An 8,813-nucleotide genomic window follows, 5' to 3' on the forward strand; every position below is an offset into this window, starting at 1 on the left:
TGGATATATATATATATATTCAAGGCGATGAACAGGTTTTTTATTTAAATAAAACTAAATAAGATGCCAAACGAATTAATTTAAATAAAAAAGCCTACATTCCTCATTCGGCACGAATCCAGATGTTTCATGATCTGCGAATCAAGCTGAACTATTAGGCCTATTATGTAGGCTAAGCTTTGTACTCGGCATTACTGATGTAAAATATCATCTTCCCCATATAACAGCGCAGTGAGGCGGTGGTCACGCTGAACGCCACAGATTATATTACAGACTATTCAGATTGAGCGCTGGAACATTTTATATGTTTGACTGTATTTTATTCAGAGGCGGCGGCGCGACCACTGGATTTATTCCTGCCAAGAGAGTAAACTCTTACTCCGTAATTTATGCTCATACAGATAAAAGCAAGACATAATTCATAAATTTACAAAAGATATTCAGATTTTGTAAAATAACGGAAACAAACGTAATGTCTCTGTTTCCTTTATAGATGTTTGGAGCGCGCCACAATGAGCTGAAACTCAGCACGGTTTCTTTCGTGTTTTAATCTGTAATATTTAAGTGAAATATATTTCAGCCTTTTTTAGAAGAATCTGTCTAATATTTATTTTCCCAACAAAACATCAAATCAATAGAAATAAAAGGTTTTAGTTTAATTCCATTAACACAAAAATACGACAAAATGGTCACGTCAAAGCTTTTATTTTTTGAAAGTGGTCATACAGCTACACTTCAGGTGTGTGTGTGTGTGTGTGTGTATGTGTGTGTGTGTGTGTGTGTGTGTGTTTTGTGGCATTACACTGCAGTTTTTAGCTTCTACACTCCAGTGTGTCCACCCTGATCCTGAACCACAACAGAAGAGCTTTAAACAGCATATTTATGTGTTTGTGTTTGTATTGTGTGTTCAGAAGTGTCGGCCTAATAGTTCAGCCTGATCTCAAGGCAGTTTGTACGGTGGTGTATTGCTGACACATACATATTATTTTATCCACCCAATTATGATGTAATAACGAGATGTTATGTCATTTTAACTCATGTTTCTGATCCTGCGTTTCTTCTGTATTATAAACGTTCAGAAACCGGTTTGATTAGAACAAATACAGATTAATAACGTTATTTTGTGTTACTTTTTTTTGTAGCCTAGTTTATAATAATAATAATAATAATAATAATAATATTTAGGCTATAATACTACTACTACTAATAATATCTCTCTTTTCTTTTCTTTGTTTAATGCCATGCCAGCTTCTATGGATATATATTCAAGGTGAGGAACAGGTTTTTTATTTAAATGAAACTAAAACGAATTAATTAAAGTGAAAAAGCCTACATTCCTCATTCGGCACGAATCCAGATGTTTCATGATTTGTGAATCAAGCTGAACTATTAGGCCTATTATGTAGGCTAAGCTTTGTACTCGGCATTACAGACGTAAAATATCATCTTTCCCATATAACAGCGCAGTGAGGCGGTGGACACGCTGAACGCCACAGATTATATTACAGACTATTCAGATTGAGCGCTGGAACATTTTATATGTTTGACTGTATTTTATTCAGAGGCGAATAGAGGAGATTCCTTAACTTTTAAAATTAATTTTACACTCCTATGGCCAACTTTCTTTATTAAAAAATGGTAACACTTTATAATGGGCTAAGGTTTCATTGTGTTAGCATTAGTTAACATGAACCAACAATTAATGAACAATATTCTACAGCATTTATTAATCTTAGTTAATGTTAAGCTCAACATTTTATAAGACATTTTTAAGATCCAAAGTTGTATCTGTTAACATGCACTGTGAACTAACATGAACACTAATATTTTATTAACTAACATTAATAAAGGCTATTGCTCTCTGTTAGTTCATGTTAGTTAATGCATTAACAAATGAGACCTTATTGTAAAATCAAGTCAAGTCAAGTATATTTGTATAGCGATTGTATCAAAGCAGCTTCACAGTATTAAATTAAAATAATACAACAAGGTTTGTTTCTAGTGGAATTTATTGATTTATTGAATTAAATATCCCCAGAATATCCCCAACTGAGCAAGCCAAAGGCAACAGTGGCAAGGAACCAAAAAACTCCATCAAGTGACCTAATGGAGAAAAAAAATTGGAACTGGAGCTAAGCCGTTTAGGGCTTTATAAGTCAGTAGCAATACCTTGTAATTAATACGGAACTTTATAGGTAACCAATGCAGTGATGATAAAATCGGTGTTATATGATCATATTTTCTTGATCTAGTAAGAACTCTAGCGGCGGCATTCTGGACTAACTGTAGCTTGTTAATTGAGGATGCAGGACAACCGGCTAATAAAGCATTACAGTAATCTAGTCTCGAGGTCATGAACGCATGAACTAACTTTTCTGCATCAGAAACTGATAGCATATTACGTAGCTTAGCAATGTTTCTAAGGTGGAAAAAGGCGGTTTTTGTAACATATGAAATATGATTTTCAAAAGACATGTTACAATCTAGTATAACACCCAGGTCTTTTACTGTAGAGGATAAAGTAACAGGACATCCTACTATATTAAAGTTGTATTGTGAGAGGTTTTGTGGGCGGTTTTTTGAACCGATGATTAGTACCTCTGTCTTGTCTGGATTTAATAAAAGAAAATTACGCGTCATCCAATCTTTTATATCGTTAACACACTCTGTCAATTTGGATAATTTAGCGTTTTCATCTTGCCGTGACGAAATATAGATTTGAGTGTCATCAGCATAACAATGGAAACTAATTCCATGTTTCCTTATAATATTTCCAAGTGGCATCATATATACTGAGAATAACAGAGGGCCTAACACAGATCCCTGCGGCACTCCATAGTTTACTGGAGTTATGATCGATTTTTCTCCATTTAAATAGACAAAATGGTAGCGGTCAGATAAGTATGATCTAAACCAGCTTAATGCTTGTCCTTGAACACCAGTATAATTTTGTAGTCGATCTAAGAGTATTGTGTGATCTATAGTATCGAACGCAGCACTAAGATCAAGTAAAACTAGTATTGAGATACAGCCTTGGTCAGAAGCTAAAAGTAAATCATTTGTGATTTTAACGAGCGCAGTTTCAGTGCTATGATGCGGTCTGAATCCAGACTGAAACTTTTCATAGATATCATTTTCTTGCAAGAAAATGTTACCAAAAATGTAATACAATTTAAATAAAATACCTAAATAATGCAAACAACTCATTGGATAACATTGGGCTGCATATAAAGAAACAAAATGCATGTGCCATGAATAAATAAACACTTGCCATTTTTCTTTTGCTGGATGTCTATTGTCTATTTGCATATCAATAAAGATTTTTTTAAAACAATGCACATTGAATTAGTCATTTCTACAACTTTTATAGCACTTCAATTGTAAAAATTGTGAGCCTGACATATTACATTTATTATCATCAGCACTCCATGTTCAAAGATTTACTAGCTGTCAGTTCATCTCTTATACGCTGCTGCCATCTAGTGGCTGTTAGTTGTAACTCTAAAAGTATGGGGAACTTCTTAATTAATGTCTGTTTAGTCATTCATATTTTATCCTTCATTTGCTCTCCAGAAGCCATATTTGAGCACACACACACACACACACACACACACACACACACACACACACACACACACACACACACACACACACACACACACACACATACACACACACACACACACACACACACACACACACACACACACACACATGTAGATTCCTTTAAATGTTAAGGGGAAGATTAAAAAAGAGAAACTGGATCTGTGAATTCTCACAGAATCACAATTGAATTCATATCTTGCTACTCAGTCAGAATCTTATTAACCTGGAGTCCCAGTCTCTGTCACAATAACCATATATGTAATGTTTTAGGCCTATTGGCAGACATCTGTTTAAAATGTAGGCAATGGCATATAAAGAAGCTTTTCTCCATATCCACTTCAGTTTCTCAGCTTGCACTTTAATTATTGATTAGGCTACTTCTGTACTGGTTTGCGCTTGGCAAAGATGTTCAGATATCTCTATGCCTAGTAGACCTACACCAAACGCTCATTAAAAGGGTCCTGTACAGGGCTGTACAGTGCGACATATATCTACAATATAGCCTGCGATTGGTCAAAAAAGAATAATACTATTTTATAATAGATGGATTGACTTTAAAATCATTCAGCCTTGCAATTAAAAGATGTGGTTCCAACATATTAAAAGCTGAGCTAAAATCTACAAATAAAAGACGTGCATACGAGCTAGGATCCTCTAGATGCCTATTTATGAAATGTGTTATAGCTATAACAGCATCATCTGTACTTCTATTGCTCCTATAAGCAAACTGAAATGGGTCTGATAGACCACTCACGTCTGTTTTTACTAAATTAATCATAATTTTCTCCAAACACTTCATTATTATTGAAGTAAGTGCTACTGGACGATAATCATTATTCTCCTTACAGCTAGCCTTTTCTGGGACAGGGATAATAGTGGAGCTCTTCCACATAGAGGGAACTGTATGCGTGTCTATAGATTTCTGAAAAATAGGGCACCAGGCTTCGGCCAGCTCTCTACTACAAGATTTTAGTAACCGCCCAGAGATGCCGTCCGGCCCAGAAGCCTTGTTAGGACAGACCTGTGAAAACAGTCTCTCCACCATGTTCTGGTCAATAATTGTTTTAGGATTATCCGATATAGACAAGGCATCCAGTGCATTTGCCTGCTCCTGTGAGAAGTCTCTTACATCAAATCTACAATAAAAGTCGTTCAGCTCATTTGCCTTTGCAAATCACATTAATAGATCTCACATCTCATCTATCACATTGATAGATCTTTTGTCATGTTTGTCATATATTTCATAGAATCCCATAATTCTTTGGTATTCATAGTCAAACAATGGGCCTCAAATTTCTCCCTCTCCTTTCTCCTCGCTTTCCTTAGTTTATAATTCAGTTCCTTCTGTACATCTTTCATAGCTGCAAGGTCTCCTCTCCTAAAAGCCATTTTTTTCTGTACTATGCACTCCTTAATTTCCTTAGAGATATAAGATTTATTGTTTGGATATATAGTTATTCTTTTTTGGTCTAACACATTATCTTTACAGAAAAGTATATAATCTGTCATAGTCTCTACGGCCTCCTCTAGATCCAAACTTTGAAAGACGTTCCAGTCAGTGCAAGAGAAGCATCCTTTTAACGTTTCAATTCCATCATCATTCCACACATATACAGTTTTAGTTTGTGGTTTACTGCTCCTAAGCATGGACTTATATGTCGGAATTAAATGGACAGCATTATGATCAGAGGAGCCTAATGGCAATTTAACCTTAGCTGTATAGGCATTCTTAACATTCCCATCACATTTGTCCAAGATGTTTTTGCCTCTCGTATTACAGTCCACATATTGATCAGATCCAGGCAACACAGCGTCAAGTTTACAATGATTAAAATCCCCTAAAATGAAACAAGTTGCTTCAGGGGTAGGGGAGACCGGGGATGGTTGTAACACGGGTCAGTTGTAACAATTCCAATCTGTCCAATCGTGAACTAGTTACAAATCACCTGATTCACTTTGCACATCCTCAGTTTAGTTCTTATTCCACATGTGATAAAGTAGAGCCCTGTGGCAGACAAAGCACATGTTAGAGTGGAAAAAAACAATTTTGAGATAAGAAAGTTACTTTTTTTTACTTTTTTTGTTTTTGTAATGGGAATTTCTGCTTTGTAGTTAAACTCCTCAAACTTTTATTATGTTTATTGTGTGTCTGTGTAGATATTTTCCATGCAAGTTGTTAGTGCTAATGTTTTGCCTGTTAGCTGTAAGGCGAGCTAGTTCATGGCTACATGACTCTGGGTTAGTTGTAACAACAATGAAACAAAATTTTATTATGGCCAATACTATAGACTCACAGTAACAACCATGCTTACACAAATAGAATGTTCAAGTTCATTTTATTATGGTCAATTACTATGACAGAGAAACAACAGAGTCACACACACACACGCGCACACACACACGCACACACACACACACACACACACACACACACACACACACACACACACACACACACACACACACACACACACACACACACACACACACACACACACACACACACACACACACCCAATGTTCAAGTGTTAAATTTTATTATGGCCAAAACTAACACTGGCAGTAACAAACATGCTTACAAACAAACAATGTTTGTGTTCAAGTTCAATTTATAATGGTCAATTACTATGATTGAGAGTGACAAACACACTGAGACTAAGAGTGACACACACATCAGTTATATTGAAAAGTCAGTTTTGAATAAAAACCTTTCAAAATAATTTTTTTGTCAAAATCCTTATTTCATTATGTTACATTTCACCCCGGTGGATATCATAATGTTACATCTCACCAGGGTGGGAATTATGTAATTTTAGGGGCAAGGCCATTTGGCCTCCACCTTTTTTTTGGGGGGGGGGGCACCAAGGCCATATGACAGGGCACAAAGGCCATCGTACAATTCGATGGTTTTCCCATTCAGATTGATACCATAACATCCTAATTTGGAATAAGACATGGATTATGACTTTTTTAATAAAAAAAAAACTTTTTTTAATGAGAGAGAGAGAGAGAGAGAGAGAGAGAGAGAGAGCCATTACATCCAGAAGGTATACACCCTCACACAACAATAGAAACAACACAAATGCCAATAAAAGCATTCAGAAACAACACAAATGCCAATAAATTAATAATTTCCTGCATTGTCGAACGCTCTTCTTCATGTGTTTCAAATATGGACTATAATGTTCAGTAGAGCGCCCTCAGGCTGCTGGTATGAATTGAAAACACAGCACATCAGTATACAGCGCTCATAATGATTACATCGACGCATTTGGCTATAAATTCAATAAAATATTATTCCTGTCAATAGAAATCTGATGTAAACTGAGAATATATCAATATTTCTCCAAATCTGCACACTTTTGAGCTAAAAGCCGTGAGGGACGTTGTTTTGTGAATCGCTTTCATGACGACAGCACAGGAGTTTTTTATGAATGGGAGCGTCTGACGCTCATAATTCATATTAAAGGTATCGACTCATTTTTGCATTTCATAACTCCTGACACAAATTAAGACATAACTGTCAATATAAATTTCTCAGAATACAATAGTGTTCAAATACTGAAACGTGAGTCTTATATCTTTTTAATGATGTAAGTTATAGTTTGTCAAGGTAATAACATTAAATCTTATAGTAACTTTGAACTATATAAAAAAAAAAAAAACGCTTCAGTGCGCCGACGCCGTTACCTCTGGAACCTTGCATAGGGCCCTTTTCTGAAAAGGGCACTTATCTACTAGCAAATAGATTTTGATATTTTTAGGTCAAACCGTTCTTGTCTGTCAGTCATAATAATGCAGGTCTATGGTCACGGTCTCAAAGAGCATCCACAGAGTCCAAATTAAAACAATTCCCCATCGTCCAAATTAAACAATTCCCCATCGTAAGTACACATTGATGGCCTAAGACACGAAACGAGCGGTTTGTGTGAGAAAACGAACAGTATTTATATCGTTTTTACCTCTTGTAACACAGCGACGTCCAAGTGATCTGAGGGCGCCCGCGCTTCCTGCTGTGTGACGTGTGCGCAGACTGGTGCATAGATAGACATATAGAGTTCGCCTTGGCTACGGCAGTTCATGAACGAATGCCGTAGCCAAGGCGAACTCTAGTGTATATATCTATGCACCAGTGTCGACAACAGAGTGTCGTTCTTCTGTTGGTGCTGACGTTACATGCTTCTTGCACTGCTGTTTTGATGCGTGAGATCATCGATGTGATTATGACACTGCACCTGCGCGAATCCACAAACTAATTGAAGTTCAGAGACTACTTGGGTGGAACTTGGACAGGACCAGGGCACACAGGCCACTGTGGCCGTACGATGATTTTTTTTTCACGGGGCATGAAGGCCAAAGTGTAGGGCAACGGCGGCCATGGCTGCGGTATAATTCCCACCCTGCATCTCACCCCAGGGTATGTTACAACTAACCCAGACTATGGGGTGAATTGTAACATTTCACTCCTTGTGTTTGAAACTAAACCATGCATTTTCTGTTTGTGTTGCAAAGATAATAGCTATGTCATTTAATAGCAGACACTTGTAACTAGTTTGGATCACATTTTGAACACACTGACTTCAAAGTACTTCAAGCTATAGACAGAAAGGTCAAAATTGTTACAACCATCCCCGGTCTCCCCTACGACTTAATTGCCTATGAACACAGTCTGTTGTAAGTTTAGCTGCATTTGCAGCATTCCCACTAGGTGGAATATAAACAGTACATATTAAAATGTTCCCGAATTCGCATGGAAGATAAAAAGGCCTAAGGCTTACACATACCAGTTCTATGTCGGAGTCACAGAGCCGCTCTCTCACGGAGAATTGCGAGCACCACTTTTGGTTCACGTAAACACAAATACCGCCCCCTTTGCTCTTGCCTGAGTTGTCGTTCCTATCAGAGCGTACCAGAGAGAAACCTTCCAGGGCAACGAACGAGTCCGGCACGTCCTCTCGTGCAGCTCAAAAATGCAGCTCATATCTGTTGCTTTCGGTGACGTGCCCTCCATTAAATCTGCATATAGCGCGGGAACTGAAGATCGGATTTAAATCCGTTTTGCAAAAACCCATTTATGTGACCAGGTGTAGATGGAGTCGTTTTGATAAATAGAGCAAACGCTTTACAAATATGAATTCTCTTACATCATATGAACAGACGTAAAAATTATTTGATGAATTTGATCATGTTGTTTTAATAGCTTTGCT

General features: G+C 37.0%; 1 protein-coding gene across 1 annotated transcript in view; it reads right to left on the bottom strand.

The window, feature by feature from the left end:
• Positions 1-8,813, bottom strand: part of LOC311302520 (uncharacterized protein) — a 747,744-nt gene that overhangs the window by 715,785 nt on the left and 23,146 nt on the right. The gene's annotated exons all lie outside the window — the stretch shown is intronic.

This window comes from Rutilus rutilus (assembly GCF_951802725.1).
Source record: "Rutilus rutilus genome assembly, chromosome: 13".
NCBI classification, from domain to species: domain Eukaryota; kingdom Metazoa; phylum Chordata; class Actinopteri; order Cypriniformes; family Leuciscidae; genus Rutilus; species Rutilus rutilus.